Source organism: Eriocheir sinensis, chromosome 5 (genome assembly GCF_024679095.1).
Source record: "Eriocheir sinensis breed Jianghai 21 chromosome 5, ASM2467909v1, whole genome shotgun sequence".
Lineage (NCBI taxonomy): Eukaryota > Metazoa > Arthropoda > Malacostraca > Decapoda > Varunidae > Eriocheir > Eriocheir sinensis.
Genome location: NC_066513.1, coordinates 9,648,467 through 9,671,988, shown reverse-complemented (window position 1 = coordinate 9,671,988; position 23,522 = coordinate 9,648,467). Strand labels below are relative to the sequence as shown.

General features: G+C 43.1%; 1 long non-coding RNA gene across 1 annotated transcript in view; it reads right to left on the bottom strand.

Moving 5' to 3' along the window:
- The window catches only part of LOC126982576 (uncharacterized), a 34,415-nt gene extending 15,109 nt beyond the window's left edge, over positions 1-19,306 (bottom strand). The window contains exon 1 of the long non-coding RNA XR_007735251.1: positions 19,187-19,306. This is a non-coding gene — a long non-coding RNA (uncharacterized LOC126982576). The remainder of the gene's footprint in view (positions 1-19,186) is intronic.
- Between the last annotated feature and the right edge of the window lie 4,216 nt (positions 19,307-23,522).

Sequence of the window (23,522 nt, the reverse complement as noted above, 5' to 3'; positions counted from 1 at the left end):
GAGAGAGAGAGAGAGAGAGAGAGAGAGTAGGTAGATAGATAGTGGCAGTGTAGTGTTAATAGACAGATCGATAGTGGCAGTGTAGTGTTCGTTGACAGATACTTGCAGTGTAATGTTTGTTGATAGATAGTGGCAGTGTAGTGTTCGTTGATAGATAGATAGTGGCAGTGTAGTGTTCGTTGATAGTGGCAGTGTAGTGTTCGTTGATAGATAGATAGTGGCAGTGTAGTGTTCGTTGATAGATAGATAGTGGCAGTGTAGTGTTCGTTGATAGATAGATAGTGGCAGTGTAGTGTTCGTTGATAGATAGATAGTGGCAGTGTAGTGTTCGTTGATAGTGGCAGTGTAGTGTTCGTTGATAGATAGTGGCAGTGTAGTGTTCGTTGATAGATAGATAGTGGCAGTGTAGTGTTCGTTGATAGATAGATAGTGGCAGTGTAGTGTTCGTTGATAGATAGATAGTGGCAGTGTAGTGTTCGTTGATAGATAGATAGTGGCAGTGTAGTGTTCGTTGACAGATACTTGCAGTGTAATGTTCGTTGATAGATAGTGGCAGTGTAGTGTTCGTTGATAGATAGATAGCGGCAGTGTAGTGTTCGTTGATAGATAGTGGCAGTGTAGTGTTCGTTGATAGATAGATAGTGGCAGTGTAGTGTTCGTTGATAGATAGTGGCAGTGTAGTGTTCGTTGGTAGATAGTGGCAGTGTAGTGTTCGTTGGTAGATAGTGGCAGTGTAGTGTTCGTTGATAGATAGTGGCAGTGTAGTGTTCGTAGCTAGATAGATAGTGGCAGTGTAGTGTTCGTAGCTAGATAGATAGTGGCAGTGTAGTGTTCGTAGCTAGATAGATAGTGGCAGTGTAATGTTCGTAGCTAGATAGTGGCAGTGTAGTGTTCGTAGCTAGATAGTGGCAGTGTAGTGTTCGTTGATAGATAGATAGTGGCAGTGTAGTGTTCGTAGCTAGATAGTGGCAGTGTAGTGTTAATAGATAGATAGTGGCAGTGTAGTGTTCGTAGCTAGATAGATAGTGTCAGTGTAGTGTTCGTAGCTAGATAGTGGCAGTGTAGTGTTCGTAGCTAGATAGTGGCAGTGTAGTGTTCGTTGATAGATAGATAGTGGCAGTGTAGTGTTCGTAGCTAGATAATGGCAGTGTAGTGTTAATAGATAGAGAGTGGCAGTGTAGTGTTCGTAGCTAGATAGATAGTGGCAGTGTAGTGTTCGTAGATAGATAGTGGCAGTGTAGTGTTCGTAGCTAGATAGTGGCAGTGTAGTGTTCGTAGCTAGATAGATAGTGGCAGTGTAGTGTTCGTAGCTAGATAGATAGTGGCAGTGTAGTGTTCGTAGCTAGATAGATAGTGGCAGTGTAGTGTTCGTAGCTAGATGGTGGCAGTGTAGTGTTCGTAGCTAGATGAATGGTGGCAGTGTAGTGTTCGTAGCTAGATGGTGGCGGTGTGGTGTTAATAGATAGATAGTGGCAGTGTAGTGTTCGTAGCTAGATAGATAGTGGCAGTGTAGTGTTCGTAGCTAGATAGATAGTGGCAGTGTAGTGTTCGTAGCTAGATAGTGGCAGTGTAGTGTTCGTAGCTAGATGGTGTGTAGTGTTAATAGATAGATGGTGGCAGTGTAGTGTTCGTAGATAGATAGATGGTGGCGGTGTGGTGTTAATAGATAGATGGTGGCGGTGTAGTGTTCGTAGCTAGATAGTGGCAGTGTAGTGTTAATAGATAGATAGTGGCAGTGTAGTGTTCGTAGCTAGATAGTGGCAGTGTAGTGTTAATAGATAGATAGTGGCAGTGTAGTGTTCGTTGATAGATAGTGGCAGTGTAGTGTTCGTAGCTAGATAGTGGCAGTGTAGTGTTAATAGATAGATAGTGGCAGTGTAGTGTTCGTAGCTAGATAGTGGCAGTGTAGTGTTAATAGATAGATAGTGGCAGTGTAGTGTTAATAGATAGATAGTGGCAGTGTAGTGTTAATAGATAGATAGTGGCAGTGTAGTGTTAATAGATAGATAGTGGCAGTGTAGTGTTAATAGATAGATAGTGGCAGTGTAGTGTTAATAGATAGATAGTGGCAGTGTAGTGTTCGTAGCTAGATAGTGGCAGTGTAGTGTTAATAGATAGATAGTGGCAGTGTAGTGTACGTAGCTAGATAGTGGCAGTGTAGTGTTCGTAGCTAGATAGTGGCAGTGTAGTGTTCGTTGATAGATAGTGGCAGTGTAGTGTTCGTAGCTAGATAGTGGCAGTGTAGTGTTAATAGATAGATAGTGGCAGTGTAGTGTTAATAGATAGATAGTGGCAGTGTAGTGTTAATAGATAGATAGTGGCAGTGTAGTGTTAATAGATAGATAGTGGCAGTGTAGTGTTAATAGATAGATAGTGGCAGTGTAGTGTTCGTAGCTAGATAGTGGCAGTGTAGTGTTAATAGATAGATAGTGGCAGTGTAGTGTTCGTAGCTAGATAGTGGCAGTGTAGTGTTAATAGATAGATAGTGGCAGTGTAGTGTTCGTTGATAGATAGTGGCAGTGTAGTGTTCGTTGATAGATAGTGGCAGTGTAGTGTTCGTTGATAGATAGTGGCAGTGTAGTGTTCGTAGCTAGATAGTGGCAGTGTAGTGTTCGTTGATAGATAGTGGCAGTGTAGTGTTCGTTGATAGATAGTGGCAGTGTAGTGTTCGTTGATAGATAGTGGCAGTGTAGTGTTCGTAGCTAGATAGTGGCAGTGTAGTGTTCGTAGCTAGATAGATAGTGGCAGTGTAGTGTTCGTAGCTAGATAGTGGCAGTGTAGTGTTAATAGATAGATAGTGGCAGTGTAGTGTTCGTAGCTAGATAGATAGTGGTAGTGTAGTGTTCGTAGCTAGATAGATAGTGGCAGTATAGTGTTCGTAGCTAGATAGTGGCAGTGTAGTGTTCGTAGCTAGATAGTGGCAGTGTAGTGTTAATAGATAGATAGTGGCAGTGTAGTGTTCGTAGATAGATAGATAGTGGCAGTGTAGTGTTAATAGATAGATAGTGGCAGTGTAGTGTTCGTAGCTAGATAGTGGCAGTGTAGTGTTAATAGATAGATAGTGGCAGTGTAGTGTTCGTAGCTAGATAGTGGCAGTGTAGTGTTAATAGATAGATAGTGGCAGTGTAGTGTTAATAGATAGATAGTGGCAGTGTAGTGTTAATAGATAGATAGTGGCAGTGTAGTGTTCGTAGCTAGATAGTGGCAGTGTAGTGTTAATAGATAGATAGTGGCAGTGTAGTGTTAATAGATAGATAGTGGCAGTGTAGTGTTCGTAGCTAGATAGTGGCAGTGTAGTGTTAATAGATAGATAGTGGCAGTGTAGTGTTCGTATAGTGTCAGTGTAGTGTTCGTAGATAGATAGATAGTGGCAGTGTAGTGTTCGTTGTTAGATAGATAGTGGCAGTGTAGTGTTAATATATATATAGTGGCAGTGTAGTGTTAATAGATAGATAGTGGCAGTGTAGTGTTCGTAGATAGATAGATAGTGGCAGTGTAGTGTTCGTAGATAGATAGATAGTGGCAGTGTAGTGTTCGTTGTTAGATAGATAGTGGCAGTGTAGTGTTCGTTGATAGATAGTGGCAGTGTAGTGTTAATAGAGAGATAGATAGTGGCAGTGTAGTGTTCGTTGATAGATAGATAGTGGCAGTGTAGTGTTCGTAGCTAGATAGATAGTGGCAGTGTAGTGTTCGTAGCTAGATAGATAGTGGCAGTGTAGTGTTCGTAGCTAGATAGTGGCAGTGTAGTGTTCGTAGCTAGATAGTGGCAGTGTAGTGTTCGTAGCTAGATAGATAGTGGCAGTGTAGTGTTCGTAGCTAGATAGTGGCAGTGTAGTGTTAATAGATAGATAGTGGCAGTGTAGTGTTCGTAGCTAGATAGATAGTGGCAGTGTAGTGTTCGTAGCTAGATAGTGGCAGTGTAGTGTTAATAGATGAATGGTGGTGTAGTGTTCGTAGCTAGATAGATAGTGGTAGTGTAGTGTTCGTAGCTAGATAGTGGCAGTGTAGTGTTAATAGATAGATAGTGGCAGTGTAGTGTTCGTAGCTAGATAGATAGTGGCAGTGTAGTGTTAATAGATAGATAGTGGCAGTGTAGTGTTCGTAGCTAGATAGTGGCAGTGTAGTGTTCGTTGTTAGATAGATAGTGGCAGTGTAGTGTTAATAGAAAGATAGTGGCAGTGTAGTGTTCGTAGCTAGATAGATAGTGGCAGTGTAGTGTTCGTTGTTAGATAGATAGTAGCAGTGTAGTGTTCGTAGCTAGATAGATAGTGGCAGTGTAGTGTTCGTTGATAGATAGTGGCAGTGTAGTGTTCGTAGCTAGATAGTGGCAGTGTAGTGTTAATAGATAGATAGTGGCAGTGTAGTGTTAATAGATAGATAGTAGCAGTGTAGTGTTCGTAGCTAGATAGATAGTGGCAGTGTAGTGTTCGTTGATAGATAGTGGCAGTGTAGTGTTCGTAGCTAGATAGTGGCAGTGTAGTGTTAATAGATAGATTGTGGCAGTGTAGTGTTAATAGATAGATAGTGGCAGTGTAGTGTTCGTAGCTAGATAGTGGCAGTGTAGTGTTAATAGATAGATAGTGGCAGTGTAGTGTTAATAGATAGATAGTGGCAGTGTAGTGTTCGTAGCTAGATAGTGGCAGTGTAGTGTTAATAGATAGATAGTGGCAGTGTAGTGTTAATAGATAGATAGTGGCAGTGTAGTGTTCGTAGCTAGATAGTAGCAGTGTAGTGTTCGTAGCTAGATAGATAGTGGCAGTGTAGTGTTAATAGATAGATAGTGGCAGTGTAGTGTTCGTAGCTAGATAGTAGCAGTGTAGTGTTCGTAGCTAGATAGATAGTGGCAGTGTAGTGTTCGTTGATAGATAGTGGCAGTGTAGTGTTCGTAGCTAGATAGTAGCAGTGTAGTGTTCGTAGCTAGATAGATAGTGGCAGTGTAGTGTTCGTTGATAGATAGTGGCAGTGTAGTGTTCGTTGATAGATAGTGGCAGTGTAGTGTTCGTAGCTAGATAGATAGTGGCAGTGTAGTGTTCGTTGATAGATAGTGGCAGTGTAGTGTTCGTTGATAGATAGTGGAAGTGTAGTGTTCGTTGATAGATAGTGGCAGTGTAGTGTTCGTTGATAGATAGTGGAAGTGTAGTGTTCGTTGATAGATAGTGGCAGTGTAGTGTTCGTTGATAGATAGTGGAAGTGTAGTGTTCGTTGATAGATAGTGGCAGTGTAGTGTTCGTTGATAGATAGTGGAAGTGTAGTGTTCGTTGATAGATAGTGGAAGTGTAGTGTTCGTAGATAAACAATGGCACCTTTCCTCTTGACTGGAAGAGAGGGCTGGTCGTTCCTATCTGGAAAGGGAAAGGTGACCATCACGACTGGAAGAACTACTGTGGCATTACGTGGTTCCTCAGTGTGCCATGCAAGGTGCTTGCTCACATATTCCTCATGAGGATTTGCAACCAGCAGCTAAAACTGCAGAGACCTGATATGTCTGGTATGTCGACAACTGGTGGTATTCTTGCGCTTCGAGTACTGGTGGAGCGCCGACGTGAGTTTCGACAGGGGATGCTTGCAGTCTATTTCGATCTCAAGAAGGCGTTTGATTCAGTGCATCGTGAGGCACTAAGAACTTCCGTAATTTCGTAGGATTGCTGCAGTGACAGCTAGTCTACCGTGTGTGTGTGTTTGTGTTATATATATATATATATATATATATATATATATATATATATATATATATATATATATATATATATATATATATGTGTGTGTGTGTGTTAATTACACACACACACACACACACACACACACACACACACACACACACACACACACACTTTCGGAAAGATTCGACCTGGTTGACCACACCACTGTCATCACCAAGGCCATAAACATCGGCCTTTCCTCCCACCTGACATCTTGGCTGGCGGATTTCCTGACGCACCGGCACCAAGCTGTGCGTCACCAGGGTTGCACCTCCACCCTCCAGCCCCTCTCTGCTGGGGTGCCACGGGGGACACGCATGGGCCTCTTTGTTTCGTTATTCTAATTAATAATGCACTGTTAGACCCTCCTCATCGCTGGAAGTACGTGGATGATTCTACAGTGGGCATCTCCATCAAGAACACAGCCTCTGACTACACGCCCCTACAACACATTCTGGACCGACTGCAGAGCTGGACGCAAGATAACCACGTCACCATCAACACCAACGAGACGATGGTGATGCATTTTCACACCTCCACCACTGTAATCCCACCGCCAGCCCTGGAGGTTGGCCCTCACCAGCTGCAGGTGGTTGAATCCACCAGACTACTTGGAGTCACCCTGAAGAAGAGAAATAGTGATATGAAAAGCGTAATATCTGAGTTGAAAAGAAAGCATTTCGTGAGCGAAGACAGCTTAGGAATACTAGAAAAAATGTGTTGGCGATGTGAAAGATTTGCTGAAGCGGCTGGTTCCAAAACATACAAATAATTAATATGTGACATCTCCTTATACCCATGAACTGAGAACCTTTGCGCTTACTTTACACTTTTATTCTCCGCAGGCTTACCGTTACGTGAGAAAAGTGTATGACACCTGCCTACCACATCCTAAAACAGTTCAGCGATGGTGTCAGTGTGTAGATGGTAAACTAGGATTTACAGAAGCTGCATTTTCAGCATTAAGGTTGAGAGCTGATGCGTCAGAAAAGAAAGGAAAGCCTGTGTTGTGCTCATTAGTTATGGATGAAATGGTTACCAGGCAACAAGTGGAGTGGGACGGAAAGAGACACCTTGGCTATATAGACATGGGTACCGAACTGGACGACGATAGTCTTCCAGTAGCTAAGGAGGAACTTGTGTTCATGGTTGTCTCTCTCAATGATGGATGGAAGTTGCCAGTTGGATACTTATTGATTGCAGGACTTGGTGCCAGTGAGAGGGGAAATTTAGTGAAGCAGTGCTTAGAACGACTTCATTCAGTGGGTGCTACTGTTAAATCGCTAACCTGTGATGGTGCATCAACAAATCTATTCATGATAAAACATTTTGGGTGCAATTTTGCATGTGATACTGTAGAGTCAGCTTTTCCTCACCCTGTAACACAGGCACCAGTCTGCATACTCCTGGATCCTTGTCACGTGTTAAAGCTTATAAGAAATTGTCTGCGAGAGAAAAAAATACTGCTTGATATGAACGGTAACCTTGTGAAATGGGAGTATATTGAGCAGTTGCACAAACTTCAAGAACATGAAGAACTGCATTTAGGGAATAAATTGAGAGTTGCACATATAAGATGGTACAGGAAGAAAATGAATGTTAAATTAGCTGCACAGCTGCTCAGTGAATCAGTAGCACAGTCTCTTAGATTCTGTATTGATGAACAAATCAGTGAATTTGGAGGTTGTGAAGGCACAATTGATTTCATTACGGTTTTCAACACATTGTTTGACATCATGAATGCTAGAAATCTTCACGCAACTGGCTACAAGTGTCCCATGAAACATAATAATGCTGATAAAATAAAAGATTTTCTGATATCAGCAGAAACATATATTAGATCACTTGCGTTCCCTGATGGGCACCTCGTTATATCATTTAATAGGAAGCAGGCTTTCTTGGTTTTCTCTTCTGTATAAGAAGCCTACAGTATCTATATGAAACCTTAATTGCTACTCCAGAACCCATCCTTAAGTTTTTGATGACATACAATTAAGTCAGAACCATATTGAGTTGCTATTTAGACTGATAAGAGGCATGGGAGGTTGGAATAATAAAGTAATCCATCAGTAAGGCAGTTTTCTTCTGCATATAAGAAATTGCTCGTTCACAATGATTTACAAGATACTGTTCGAGGCAACTGCTTACCACCGGAGTCTGTTCCAATATTAAATGTGTCCAGCAGGTGTGTAAAGAACACTGTAAATAATTCTTCTCTTCAGATAATCAATAATTCAGTCCTTAAAAGACAAATACTAGATGATGCCGGTAATCAGGAGGTAGAGGAATATATATATATATATATATATATATATATATATATATATATATATATATATATATATATATATATATATATATATATATATATATATATATATATATATATATATATATATATATATATATATATATATATATATATATATATATATATATATATATATATATATATATATATATATATATATATATATATATATATATATATATATATATATATATATATATATATATATATATATATATATATATATATATCTCTCGCAATGTGTAAATAAAATTGTGGCATATATTGGAGGATTTGTTGCATACAAATTGATGAGGTCATTATACTGTGAACCATGCATTTCCGGTCTAAGCTTAGATAAGGGCGATGCAAGCCACCTTCACTCACTAGTTAAAGTAAAGGATAGAGGGAACTTGGTATATCCTTCTGATGGTGTTATTGATATTTGAATCACTTCAGAAAAACTGTTCAGAGAAAGAGTGTCAAGCAACAATTTAGGGCAGGGGGCTAGTATTCTCCAAGGTGAACTCAATAGATTATATGACTGGGCGGATAAATGGCAGATGGAGTTCAATGTAGGGAAGTGCAGTATTCTGAGTGTAGGGAGGAACAACCCCTCACATAACTATTGCTTAAATGACACTCTCATAAGGAGGTCTGGGTGCGAGAGGGATTTAGGGGTCTTAGTGAGCTCTGATCTCCGTCCAAGGGCACAATGCATTCAAGCTAGAAATCGAGCTAATAGGGTACTGGGATTTATTTCAAGGAGCGTAAGCAACAGAAGCCCCGAAGTCTTCCTCAAACTATATTTAGCATTAGTTAGACCTCATCTTGACTATGCGGTTCAGTTCTGGTCACCTTACTATAGAATGGATATCAAAATGTTAGAATCGGTGCAGAGGAGGATGACTAAGATGATTCAGGGGTTGAGAAACTTGCCATACGAGGAAAGACTCAAACAGTTAAACTTGCATTCTCTAGAAACGCGAAGGGTGCGTGGAGACATGATCGAGGTTTATAAATGGATGAAGGGCTTTAATAAGGGAGACATTCATAAGGTTTTGTTGGTAAGAGAACCGGGTAGGACACGAAGTAACGGGTTTAAACTGGATAAATTCAGATTCAACAGGGACATAGGCAAAAATTGGTTTACTAACAGGGTGGTGGATGAGTGGAATAGGCTTAGCAGTCATGTGGTGAGTGCCAATACAATTGTCACATTAAAAAATAGACTAGATAAATTCATGGACAGCGATGTTAGGTGGGGTTAGATACACGGGAGCTTAGGGTCAAAGGAGCTGCCTCGTACAGGCCTACCGGCCTCTTGCAGACTCCTGCGTTCTTATGTTCTTATGTAAGTTAGTTATTTCAGTGCTGGATTATTGCAACCAAAAAAACATATTCCCCACCATAACTAATCACATGTATGACACAGACCCTCAGGAAAACTACCTGCATCTGTTAGTTAAGGCAGTTGCTGAGACATATTTGCAGGTTCGGTTTAAGTATGATGCTACACAGATAAATAATAAATTAGCAAGTAATGTTAAGGTAAGGAGCCGTCAGTTGTACACCAAACTTATTAATTTCAGTGGCCAATAAATACAAACCAAACCTACTTCCAATTTATCTTGTTAAATTTAGGATGGATGATTGTATAATAGTGTACTTATAATTATGTACTTTACAATTAACTAATAAATCAGGTATTATTAGTTGTTTTATGAATATTTATTATCCACAAAAGATATAAAATCAGGGTTTAGGTTACTTGAAAAATGGTCGTTAATGCATGTACGTATATTTGTATTTCTAGTATGTAGCTCATCGCACTGAAAATACTTATTTTCACGCATGAGTACTTGTTTTAATACAACTAAATATTAATTTGAAAAGTACTTAGGAAACAATAAAAATGTCTTAGTCTACAAGCAAGAAAAAAGTTGTAGTACCTTAACAGATAGCGAAACAATTGATAAAAACATTTAATAAAGCTGCTGATACTAAGGGTTGGCGCGGCCATCCTGCCAGTCCTGGGCGTTGGCCAGCGCGGACAAACTGGCTTCACTTTCCTGGGACACCTCACCCAGCTCGCTCCGTCTCCTCCTAATCCTACCTCCATGGAATCTGCCCACCCTTCTGGACCGATACCAGACAAACCTAACGAAATTCGGCAAGTCCCTCCTCCACAACCCCCGCCATAGAGACCTACTCCCACCCGCCTTCCCTCCCCCCACTAGACCCACAATATTCTCGTCCCGGTCAAAACACGCGCGATACCGACGCTTGTGAGGGCCATTAACACCTCCATGATCACACGACCCCTCCACCCCTACACACACACACACACACACACACACACATCACGCTTCCCCACTTCCCCCATTACTCATCACATGAAACTCATTGTATTGTATTTTGTGTATTTTCAGCCTTATGGCTGCCTACAACTGAATAAACCAATTATTATTATTATTATTATTATTATTATTATTATTATTATTATTATTATTATGGGGAGGTGGTGGCTGAGTCGACAGTGTGACGGCGCCGCGTTCAGGACGACGCGAGTTTAATCCCCGCCCGATGCCACCAAGCTGGGATTTTTCAGCCGCCGCCGAGTGGCTTAAAAACTACCCCCATGCTGTCCAGAAGACCACCTATCAACCCGGACTCTAGATTCTAGGATTAAAGATGAGTTCCGAGATTACAGCATGAGCCAATGCAAGATGGCGCCACTATAAACACTGGTCTGCGCCACAACGGGCTGGGCCATACCATCAGGCCCCTCCAAAAACAAGCCTACCCGCGCCACTGGCGAAGATGTAAAAAAAATAAAAAAATAAATAAGTAAATATATTTAAAAATATTATTACATATATATATATATATATATATATATATATATATATATATATATATATATATATATATATATATATATATATATATATATATATATATATTGCAATGCTGAATTATCATCCTACGAGGGTTTTTTTTTTTTACGTCTTGGCCTATCGCGCCGGTAGGCTTCTTCCCGGTGGATCCTGATGGTCGGTCCAAGGCTTCTTCCCGGTGGGTCCTGATGGTCGGCCCAGTCCGTTCTGGCGCAGGCGAGTATTTTATAGTGGCGCCATCTTGCACTGGCTCATGCTGCCCTCCCGGAGCTCATCTTTAATCCTAGAATCTAGAGTCCGGGTTGATAGGTGGTCTTCTGGACAGCATGTGGGTAGTTTTAATCCACTCGGCGGCGGCTGAAAAATCCCAGCTTGGTGGCACCGGTCGGGGATTGAACTCGCGTCCTCCTGAACGCGGGGCCGTCTTGCTATCTGTTCAGCCACCGCCTACCAATACTGACAATAATCTGGTTAATCTCCTTAGCTACCCATTTGGCATCGCTATACCACGTCCAGCGGATCAGCTCTGGTTTATGGTAATAGTGACCCTGGCATTGGCGTGTTCTCTTGGTTTTGTGAAGTATTATTTTTCTTGGGAGAACTTGAAGGCCCCTCCCCGACCAACCCGAATCTGGGGCTGCTCTGACTGTTAGCCGTGGGCAGGGACGGAGGACCCTGAGAGAATATATCCCCGGCCACCCAAAAGGATATGAACATTGACAGAAGGAGAGAGAGAGAGAGAGAGAGAGAGAGAGAGAGAGAGAGAGAGAGAGAGAGAGAGAGAGAGAGAGAGAGAGGCGGCTCGGTGAACTTGAGGCCTCTGCACTCCTCATCCAGATAGACCGGCCCCTACTCTATAATATCCAGGCAGGTCAGAGAGGGTGTTTTTGAGTGTTCACATAATGCAGAAGGGACTAAAAGAGGGAAACATGCCGAGTCTTTGCTACCCAGGCTACTGAGAAAGGGTGTCGGGAGATTTCCATAGAACTCGGGACGTTACAAAAAGCGATAAGTGTTTTGCGAAGAACGCGATCCTAACTGCGCAGTTCAAGAAGCATTGAAGAGTTACGACAGTGGTAGGAGCGATTAAAGGCAGGAAATGTCTTTAGGATAATGTGCCGCAATCATCCTATCTACGCCGCTCAGAAACTGTGTTGAGGCGGAGCACCGGAAGGAAGCTAACCGTGATAAATGGCTGTTATCAAACACGGTCTGAAACTCCTACCACCACACCAGCACCGGCACCACCGGCACAGCCCTACATTCTTTATACAGACATACACAATAGTTCCATGTTCTGTTCCTTAGTGGAGGAGGTGTGGCCGGAAGAAAGTTAGAGACCTGTCGTCATTCATTCCTACTTGACCCTCATCCCCCTAAAACCTCCACAGAAGTAAAACATCCATCCAGCTGTAAGTCAAGGACAGGTCAAGGACAGGATGAGGAAGATGGAGGCGGGAGGAGGGGAAGTGTGCCGAAGTCTTGAGCCACTACCACAATTATGACGTGAGTGTTTATACGTACTTCATTTTGCCCTTCGGAGCGAGTCGTGTGCGTCATTTCTCAGCCTTTGGAGTGGTTTTATTGAGCAGCTGCCCCAAGATCAACTACCGCTTCCCGACGACAGGAGAGAGAAAACAAGAGGAGATGTCTCCTTGACCTCCTCCATATCCGACTCCTTTACGTAATCAATTCTCGTATAAAAAAAAAAATGCTGCACCGCCAGGCCAGTGCTCCCACTTTTTTTTATATACTTTATAACACCCAATTTACGAATCTCTTTGTATAAAAAGTACGTAAAAATGTAGGCTACGCATTTTTTACGTAATTTTCAAGGACTTTAAACGTAGTTTTTTTTCTAAAAAAAATACGTAAAAAGGACGTTGTAAAGGACGCGATAAAGTACTTGCTTTTCTGCGTACTTTTTTACGCCCATTTTACGTATAGTCAGGCGGATATGTGAAAAAAAATCTCAAATAATTGTTCAAATTAGGTTAAAAGCATCAACTTGGCAGAACTTTAGTTTGGACCCTTGTGGAGATTTTCATATATGGGGCCATCAAGAACTCTGCCCAGGAAGTAAATGACAGCCATTTTTCCATATGGCCACAACAACAACAACAACAACAAAAAAAAAAATATATATATATATATATATATATATATATATATATATATATATATATATATATATATATATATATATACCTGCACCATACCTTCAGTATTACCTGATTTAAATGGATTAATACTTCCATATTTATAAATTGTTTATTGGAGTAATAAAATGTATCCAAAAGAATTGTTCATTACTATTTTTATGTTGAAAACACAAAAAAATATAATAATTTTTAGCCAGTTGGAATACTACCGTCTACCGGTACTATCTTTATGTGAGTTTATTTTTGACACCTGAGGTTTCTGAAATACTATTCAGTATCCTTATATTAACCAGTATTTATTTCAGCAGTGCCTTTATAGACAGTACAGATCATGGACTCTCATTCGGACTTTATTTCAGCACGTTCTGTCGGATTGCCCACCACCACAGTCATTCGAGTACTGCATCTATTCTAACGTATCTATTCTGAGCAACATAGTTCTTACATCGTTACGTTATTCTCACTCGTAAGTCCTATCAAATAGTTAATTGATTTATCTACAATACTATATTATTCAACTGACTATCTTGATAACCTTTGTTTCATAATCTCTCAATATTTATTTTCTATGTTCAGGATTTTATCTCTAGCTAACACTTTTTTCTGTGTTAGACATAAACATTCTTGTGCTGTATCATCAATATATTCGCAACACGGAAAGTATTTTTGATCACGTTCCGCTTTGTACAGTCCTAACAGTATGTACCAATAACTAATAATTATCTTATGTTTCCAATTTCAAGTTGTAATTAAAATTACCATTTCTTTTATTTCCAGGTATCAGAAGATGTTGCTTAGTGCAGTAACTTGGTGATGGTTAAAACTGGTTTAACTAAAGGTGCTGGGAAGATGGCCATTAAAAAGCACCAGATTGCAACGTCCCACATCCCTGGGCTATTTCAAGGCGCTCAGCTAACAGACTGGAACAAATGCATCATTTGCCAAACAGTCAAGGACGAGAATTTCCAATGTCCAGCAGAATCAAGACGTACTGATCAAGGGGCCGGGTACATTACTTTCTCAGAAAACCTAGCCCGCTTTCATGAACTAGATAGTATTCCAGTGGCGCTAGATATTCGACGACTTGATGAGGGCAATGGTGTTAAGGCTACCCTCTAAGAGCGACAGGCAAAATGGCACAAGTCTTGCTGTATCAAGTTCAGCACAACCAAGTTGCGACGAGCTGAAAAAAGAATGTCCAGACCGTAAAACAACTTCAACTAAGTTCACCCGAATGAATATTAAAGAGGGGCAACAAAAAGGAAAGAGAATTCTATTCTTTTTCTGTGACCTGCCATTATCAGCATCAGGTGCACTTCACAGAGCATCAACCTTTCGCCTAGATGCACGTGTTCTTAAGTGCGCATTAGATCTTCAAGATGAGAGACTTATTGCTAAGCTTAGCGCAGGAGACATGGTTGTACAAGATGCACTGTACCATTCTCGTTGTTTGGCTGCACTGTACAAGAAACCTTCCACTGCTGAACATGCTGAAGGCCAACAGGGAGAAGACGAAACTACTAACATCACTCATGGACTTGTCCTAGCTGAGCTGATTACATACATTGAGGAAGCCAAGAAAGATGAAGCTGTCTCACCAGTGTTTAAGTTAGCAGATCTTTATCGACTTTATTCCACGAGACTGGAAAAGCTAGTCGTCTCACAGAGCAGCCGTGTGAAATCGACACATCTAAAAAACAGAATCCTTGCCAACTTTCCAGATCTTAGAGCCTATAAAGAGGGACCAGATGTCCTGGTAGCCTTCGACGAAGACATAGGCAGTGCTGTCTCCAAGGTATGTGAGAAACAATATGATGAAGCAATAACTCTTGTAAGGGCAGCACAGATTGTCCGTCGGGACATGCTAGAAAAGAACGCTTCATTCAGGGGTTCATTTGACATAGAATGACAGGAACAGTCTGTGCCACAGACACTGCTGGCCTCAGTGGCCATAATCAACGAGGGTCCAAGCATAAAGTCCTTCTGGTGCTGTCCTCAGTCAAGCAAGCCTCATTGTGGCACAGTTGCTTCAGTTCAACAGCTCTGTTCGTCGTCGAAGTGGAAGCAGTGGATTACGTCACAACAAGGCAAAAATAACACCACTGCCTATCTATGTTGGTGTAGCAATCCATGAGAAAACACGCAAGCGAAAACTTGTGCACAAACTGTTTGAACTTTGAATGTCTCATATGATCGTGTTATGGAAATACCCACAGAACAAGGAAACCGTGCCTGTAAACGGTACAAGCAGAAAAAGACAGTCTGCCCTCACAAACTTCGACTAGGGTCAAACACCAAAGGAGCCATTGAAAACTTTGACCACAATCCCGGGTCTACTACAGCCACATATTCCTTTCATGTAACTGGAATCTCCTTGTTCCAGCATGACAAAGAACAATCCAGGAATAGTTCGCCATGATTTATACCCACTTGAAGAGTCAGCTTCCAAGAAAGTATCAGACCTACCAGACTCCTACACTAGTGTACCAGTAACACTTGCTTGTGCTGAATGCACTTCTGAACGAGCAGAAGTTTGAATTTTTTGTGCAATTTTGTTTTCAACAATGACACATTGGCGTGAATAACTCTGTTAGTACATAACTTACTTTCATATTGAATATTTCATAAATCTGAAAGCGTTTTATCCACTTTAAACATGTTATGCTGAAGAAATGACCCTGACTTAAATCATATATATGTTTTACTGGCGGCCATATTGGAAAATGGCTGCCGCCGACTGTCTGGTGCCGGATCCAAAGAGAAGCTTGCTTACCGACATCGGTATTGTTACCGAGCGTTTGCCCGGACGACATCGCTAAATTCAGATCCAAGAAGGAGACTTACGATATCGCTCGGGCCTTGCTACTGCAGAAAGCCAACTGATTGGGTAAGCGCAACGATGATGTCATCAGACTCGACAGCCAATCACAGCAATTCTTTGAAAAAATTCAGCCAATCATACGGCTGCCCCACTCAGCTGTGGCGGCCAACATTGCCGGATTGTCGTACTCAGCCGCTTATATTTCCGCCTTCCTACCCCAAAACGGTCTTCAGGGCTGCAATAATGAAACTCATTTATAGTTATCGTTAAAAGAGTTAGATCCTGATATTTCTTGGCAATAGTTAGGCAACTTAGGCGTCAGAAACCGGTAAATACTATGCTCTGAGTACGATAACCCTCACCTTACACACGGCAGGAAAGTTCTTTTACCCAGAAAAAGGTTGAACCACTGACGAAATTGCGGCGGCCGAGGTTCAGTGAGTCTGAGCTGCTGACAATGGTTGAGGAGGTGGAGAAGAGAGAGGCAGTCATCATCGGGAAACATGACTACGGGGTATAACGGGAGAAGCAGCAGCCTATAGCTGGCAGCAAGTCGTCCTCAGCCTCTTATGTTTGCCGATTTCCGACACAGAAACTCTCTCCTGGGCCCCGATAACTGGATTCATATATTGTTATAGTCATAATGATTAATTATATTAGTGCTTCTGGGCAATAGTTAAGGGTCAGAAACCGGTAAATACGACAATCTGACAATGGTGCTTAGAGATGACAGATTTTCTTGTGACACTTTCTGTACCGGGGTGGAGGTAAGCAGCAGCGAGGCAGCGCTTGTTGATATTTTAGTCGTGTGCAGTGTGTACAGATCATCATTTTATAAACGAATTTGCTCTGTGTATTCTGAAACTTATATTTAATGCTAAAAAATCATAAATAAGTTTATCATGATGAACTTCCCTACATTTACGAGTGATCTGGGGCTCTCGTTAAGTTAACCACGCTGTGACGTCATAGTTTAGCTACTTGGATGCCATTAACGAATGTTTACATCGGTATCTCAGTTATCGAGATCGCTAACGCTTCTTGGATCCAGCGCCTGGGCAGAGTTCGAGATGGCCCCATATCTGAAAATCTGTATAAGGGTCTAGTCTAACATCCTGCCAAATGTGCATGCCGTGCACAAGACGTGATAGCAAGGCTTGAAACTGTTATGTTAGCATGAACCAGAAACGCGTGCCGTATGCCATGCACAAGACGTGATAGCAAGGCTTGAAACTGTTATGTTAGCATGAACCAGGAATGCGTGCTCTATGCCGTGTACAAGACGTGATATCAAGGTTCAGAACTGTTTATGTTTGCTTTTGCCTTAGACATCTACGAAAGCCTTTGACTGAGTCAGGAACAAAGTCTTACAGTACTTAAGATACTCGATATGTTCACCAAACAACCCACCACAACCTTTCAAAGAACTAACTCTATTTATTCCTCGATAACACACAACACAGCTGTCCCCTTCTACATTAGACATTATTGGTCTCTCTTTAACTTTAAATCTTAACTGGTTATATAATTTAGCATTTCTTGAAAAATCAGCTTCCTTGACGGTAAGCGTTCTGTATCGTCTCCAGCTGTTATTTTTACCCTCACAGATGCTAACCGTACCTTGTCCTCTCCTTTAATGGACTAAGCATCCCATGTGTGAGGGTGCTCCACACATCTCTTTTAGCAGAGAGGAGAGTCAAAGGCTGTTCGTGTTGTCAGCTCCCTTCCTCTTAAATGACCGTCTTCTGCTTCTTAAGTTCCACCGCAGTTGTTGCCTCTCACTAAATCTTCTATCCATAGTTCCATCCCATTTGTTATTCAATTGCGCCTCCGTGGTGTAGTGTTTAGCGCGATTAGCTACGAATCCGGGTTCGAATCCCAGTCCGGGCAGTCGGCCTGCAGCCCACCCAGCTGTTCATCCTCCCTTTCGGGCTGGTCGGTCCATGGGTGGGTTCCCGAGGAAGGTACACTGTGGCAATTCAGATATCACGCTGGCCCTGTGCCAATGCGACGGAGATGAGCACCACGGCCAGGCGCAGCTATAGCGTATGCCCTCAACATTATCTTCCTTGTGCAACCCCACTGCAAGCGACTTTCTACCCTCTTTCACCCAATTCCATTCTGTCCAAAGTAATTATGCAAGAGTTAACCATTATCTTCATTCTTTTCGACTCTTCCCTTGTAAACGACAGAGCATCCTTCCTTTGTCAGTATTTCCTCCTCTATGATTTGAACACTATCAAGACGGGAAGCATAAAGACTCCTCTTTATCCAAAACTGATCCTTCTATTTTTCTACCCTCACTGTCCTCTGTATGCGAGGGCTTTTTTGTCACTTTTTTTCGACCTTCACTATTTTGTAAGAAACACAACTAATGGGGCGTGGTCTGTACACAAACAAGACCAACAACGGTAATGGTGGCGTGGCCTGTACACAAACAAGACCAACAACAGTAATGGGGCGTGGTCTGTACACAAACAAGACCAACAACGGTAATGGGGCGTGGCCTGTACACAAACAAGACCAACAACAGTAATGGGGGCGTGGCCTGTACACATACATGGACAACAACGGTAATGGGGCGTGGCCTGTACACATACATGGACAACAACGGTAATGGGGGCGTGGCCTGTACACATACATGGACAACAACGGTAATGGGGCGTGGCCTGTACACAAACAAGACCAACAATGGTGATGGGGCGTGGCCTGTACACAAACAAGACCAACAACGGTAATGGGGGCGTGGGCTGTACACAAACAAGACCAACAACGGTAATGGGGCGTGGCCTGTACACAAACAAGACCAACAACGGTAATGGGGGCGTGGCCTGTACACAAACAAGACCAACAACGGTAATGGGGCGTGGCCTGTACACAAACAAGACCAACAACAGTAATGGGGGCGTGGCCTGTACACAAACAAGACCAACAACGGTAATGGGGCGTGGCCTGTACACAAACAAGACCAACAACAGTAATGGGGGCGTGGCCTGTACACAAACAAGAACAACAACGGTAATGGGGCGTGGCCTGTATACATACATGGACAACAATGGTAATGGGGCGTGGCCTGTACACAAACAAGACCAACAACGGTAATGGGGGCGTGGCCTGTACACAAACAAGACCAACAACGGTAATGGGGCGTGGCCTGTACACAAACAAGAACAACAACGGTAATGGGGCATGGCCTGTACACAAACAAGAACAACAACGGTAATGGGGCGTGGCCTGTACACAAACAAGAACAACAACGGTAATGGGGCGTGGCCTGTACACAAACAAGAACAACAACAGGAACAGATGTTTACCTTGCGGCTCTGCAGGACTCGGCCTTTGCCTTTGGGGCGTGGCAGGAGGAGTGTGGATGGGCGCACGTCGACTTCGGTGTCCTGCAGAAAGGCGACTACGTGGCAGGGCCGTCCCGGGAGACCATGCACCAGCAGATGTCATAGTTATCTGATGTTCGGTTATCACACACACACACACACACACACACACACACACACACACACACACGTACACTTTACAAATATTAAAAGGAAACATGGAAAAAATAATTCAGATTCGTCAGTAAAATTCACCTCCTTCAGGAAAAAAACGAGATTAATTATGACAGAGAGAGAGAGAGAGAGAGAGAGAGAGAGAGAGAGAGAGAGAGAGAGAGAGAGAGAGAGAGAGAGACTTAACACGCAACGAGCAAATTAAATTCAAGACGCGTTTCCGACAAAACTGGGCGAAAGAGTGACTCTGGTCTCCGAACAGCCACGGTATATTTGCCTTTGTTATGCATTGTGTTTGTGTGTGTGTGTGTGTGTGTGTGTGTGTGTGTGTGTGTGTGTACGAAAGGGTCAACGGAAAACGATATCTTCAGAGGAAAGGAAAACTAAAGAAAACAGCACAGAAATTGGTCGTAGTAGTAGTAGTAGTAGTAGTAGTAGTAGTAGTAGCAGTAGTGATAGTAGGGATAGTAGTAGTAGTAGTAGTAGTAGTAGTAGTGGTAGTAGTAGTAGTAGTAGTAGTAGTAGTAGTAGTAGTAGTAGTAGAAGTAGTAGTGATAGTAGTAGTAGTAGTAGAAGTGATAGTAGTAGTAGTAGTAGTAGAAGTAGTAGAAGTAGTAGTGATAGTAGTAGTAGTAGAAGTGATAGTAGTAGTAGTAGTAGTAGTGACCATGCCGCAGAAACTTTTAGAGGAAGTGGCGTCATTGTGACAAAAGACGGACAACGACACTTAGATGCAGTGATCGGGACAGAGGTATATAAGGAGTACGTAGGAGACAAAGTAGCTGAATGGGTGAAGGAAATAGAAGCTTTGTCTGCCATTGCCAAGACTGAGCCACACGCTGCCTATTCAACGTACAGCCACGGCATCCAACATCGGTGGACCTTCCTGATGCGCACCATCCCCGGCATCAGTCCACTCCTCCGACCACTGGAAAATGCCGTCAAGAATGTATTCTTGCCGGCGCTGGTGAAATATCATGCTTTGGGGGAGGAGGAGAGGGATATGCTAGCACTTCCCCCAAGACTGGGTGGGATGGGGATCGCCAACCCTGAGAAGCTGGCAGATAAGGAGAACCAAAACTCCATCAGCCTTACCAGGTCACTCATCAACAGGATCATCGCTCAGGAGGCAGAGGGCGAGATAGACCAAACAGAAATAAGAGATATTAAAAGAAAAATCTCAGAAGAAAGGCAACAGGCCCAAAAAGGCGAGCTGGACCGTCTTACACACCACCTGTCCACAGAAATGGGTAGAAAAATACACACAGCACAGGAGGCAGGCGCCTCTAACTGGCTAACGTCATTACCAATCAGAGCAAAGGGCTTCAGCCTCAACAAACAAGAATTTGTCGACCCCATTGCTCTGAGATATGGCTGTCCGATTGAGGGACTGCCTGATCTCTGTGCATGTGGATCACCAAATGATGTCACCCACACCATGACATGTAAAAAAGAAGGCTTCGTCTGTATTCGACACGATGAAGTGAGGGATCTGACAGCCAGCATGCTCGGGGAGGTATGCCAAGGCGTCACTACCGAGCCGGCACTGGTTCCCCTGGACGGCGAACACCTTCGGTACAGGACAGCCAATACCTCACAGGAGGCACGGGTTGATGTAAGTGCCCGCGGATTCTGGGTGCGTGGACAGCGGGCGTTCATGGACATCCGCATATTCGACCCGATGGCTGCCTGTCACCGTGAGCTGCCCCTGCAAGCCGCCCACCACAGGAACGAGCAGGAGAAGACAAGGGCATACGGTGAAAGAATCCAACATGTGGATCAGGGCAGCTTCACCCCCCTCGTCTTCACCACATCCGGCGGGATGGGTCCCAGGGCCCAATGATTCTACGCACGCCTCGCGGAACTAATCTCAGAAAAGAAGCATCAGCCAAGGAGCCACGTTGTCGCCTGGATGAGGTGTCGCCTCTCGTTCTCCCTGCTCAGGTCGGCCATCTTATGTCTCAGGGGCACCAGACACTCTGGCCCAAAAGCCACCAACATCTCTAATATGGACTATGAAGCCACAGTGGTGGAGAGTGACATTAGGGTGGGTCGGGAGTGACTTGAGTAGGGAAGGAAAGGGGGACCTAGACGTAATAGATGATAGATAGGTGATTTAGTGTCAGGTAGTATTAGCGATATGGTTGGATGCCACAGTCATTAGCGAACAGAGTTGGGGCTAATGACCTCCAAACTATGGAGCCCTCCATGATTATGTGTCGGGAAAATAAACATGGGTGGAGGTATCATTTATGTAGTAATAGTAGTAGTAGTAGTAGTAGTAGTAGTAGTAGTAGTAGTAGTAGTAGTAGTAGTAGTAGTAGTAGGATTATTATTATTATTATTAGTAGTAGTAGTAGTAGTAGTAGTAGTAGTAGTAGTAGTAGTAGTAGTAGTAGTAATAGTAGTAGTAGTAGTGATAGTAGTAGTAGTAGTAATAGTGATAATAAAAAGAGGAGCTGGACCGTCTAACACGCCACCTGTCCACAGAAACGGGTAGGAAAATCCACACAGCACAGGAGGCAGGCGCCTCTAACTGGCAAACGTCACTACCAATCAGATCAAAAGGCTTCAGCCTTAACAAACAAGAATTTGTCGACGCCGTTGTTCTGAGATATGACTGGCCGATTGAAGGGCTGCCGGATCTCTGTGCATGTGGATCACCAAATGATGTCACTCACACCATGACAAGTAAAAAATGAGGCTTCGTCTGTATTCGACACGATGAGGTGAGGGATCTGACAGCCAACATGCTCGGGGAGGTATGCCAAGACGTCACTACCGAGCCGGCACTGCTTCCCCTGGACGGCGAACACCTTCGGTACAGGACGGCCAATACCTCACATGAGGCACGGGTTGATGTAAGTGCTCGCTAATTCTGGGTGCGCGGACAGCGGGCGTTCATGGATATCCGCATATTCGACCAGATGGCTGCCTGTCACCGTGAGCTGCCCCTGGAAGCCGTCCACCACAGGAACGAGCAGAAGACAAGGCATACGATGAAAAAATCCAACATGTGGATCAGGGCAGCTTCACCCCCCTCGTCTTCACCACATCCGGCGGGATGGGTCCCAAGGCCCGATGCTTCTACGCACGACTCGCGGAACTGATATCAGAAAAGAAGCATCAGCCAAGGAGCCACGTTGTAGCCAGGATGAGGTGTCACCTCTCGTTCTCCCTGCTCAGGTCGGCCATCCTTTGTCTCGGGGGCACAAGACACTCTGGCCCAAAAGGCACCAACATCTCCAATATGGTCTAAGTGGCCATAGTGGTGGAGACTGACATTAGGGTGGGTCGGGAGTGACATGAGTAGGGAAGGAAAAGGTAATCTAGACGTAATAGATGATAGGGTGTTATGTATAGATTTAATGCTAAGTAGTATTAGTGATATGGTTGGATGCCACAGTCATTAGCGAACAGAGTTCGGGCTAATGACCTCCAAGCTATGGAGCCCTCCATGATTATGTGTCGGAAAAATAAACATGGGTGGAGGTATCATTTATGATGTGATAGTAGTAGTAGTAGTAGTAGTAGTAGTAGTAGTAGTGACAGTAGTAGTTGTAGTAGTAGTAGTAGCAGTAGTAGTAGTAGTAGTAGTAGTAGTGATAGTAGTAGTAGTAGTAGTAGTAGAAGTGATAGTAGTAGTAGTAGTAGTACTGATAGTAGTAGTAGTAGTAATATGATTAGTATAAGTAGTAGTACTAGTAGTAGTATAGTAGTAGTAGTAGTAGTAGTAGTAGTAGAAGTGACCGTATAGTATAAAATTTCTCAACATTTTTGTAAGAATAAAATATGGTTACACTACTAACTTTACCATTAGCAACAGCAAGCTCTGCCTCATCTTCCCTTATACATCACTGCTGACTCCAGCGCAAAAGAAACTAACAAAGAGGAACAAATATTACGACAAAAGTCCCTCACGTCTCCTCCCTTCCCCTCAATATTTCCTTAGAGCCCCCCCTGCGTGCCGTGACCTTACGAGTTTTGACTCCCACAGCCGAAACAAATGGACAGAGCAAAACAGAGGAACCAAAAAAGAAAAAAAGAATTCGTATTATCTCTTCAGACTTATTCTCTGCCCCTCTCTTTCTCCCTTATCTTCTGTCGCTATATTAAAGCAAATGTTCATCTCAACGCCGAGACT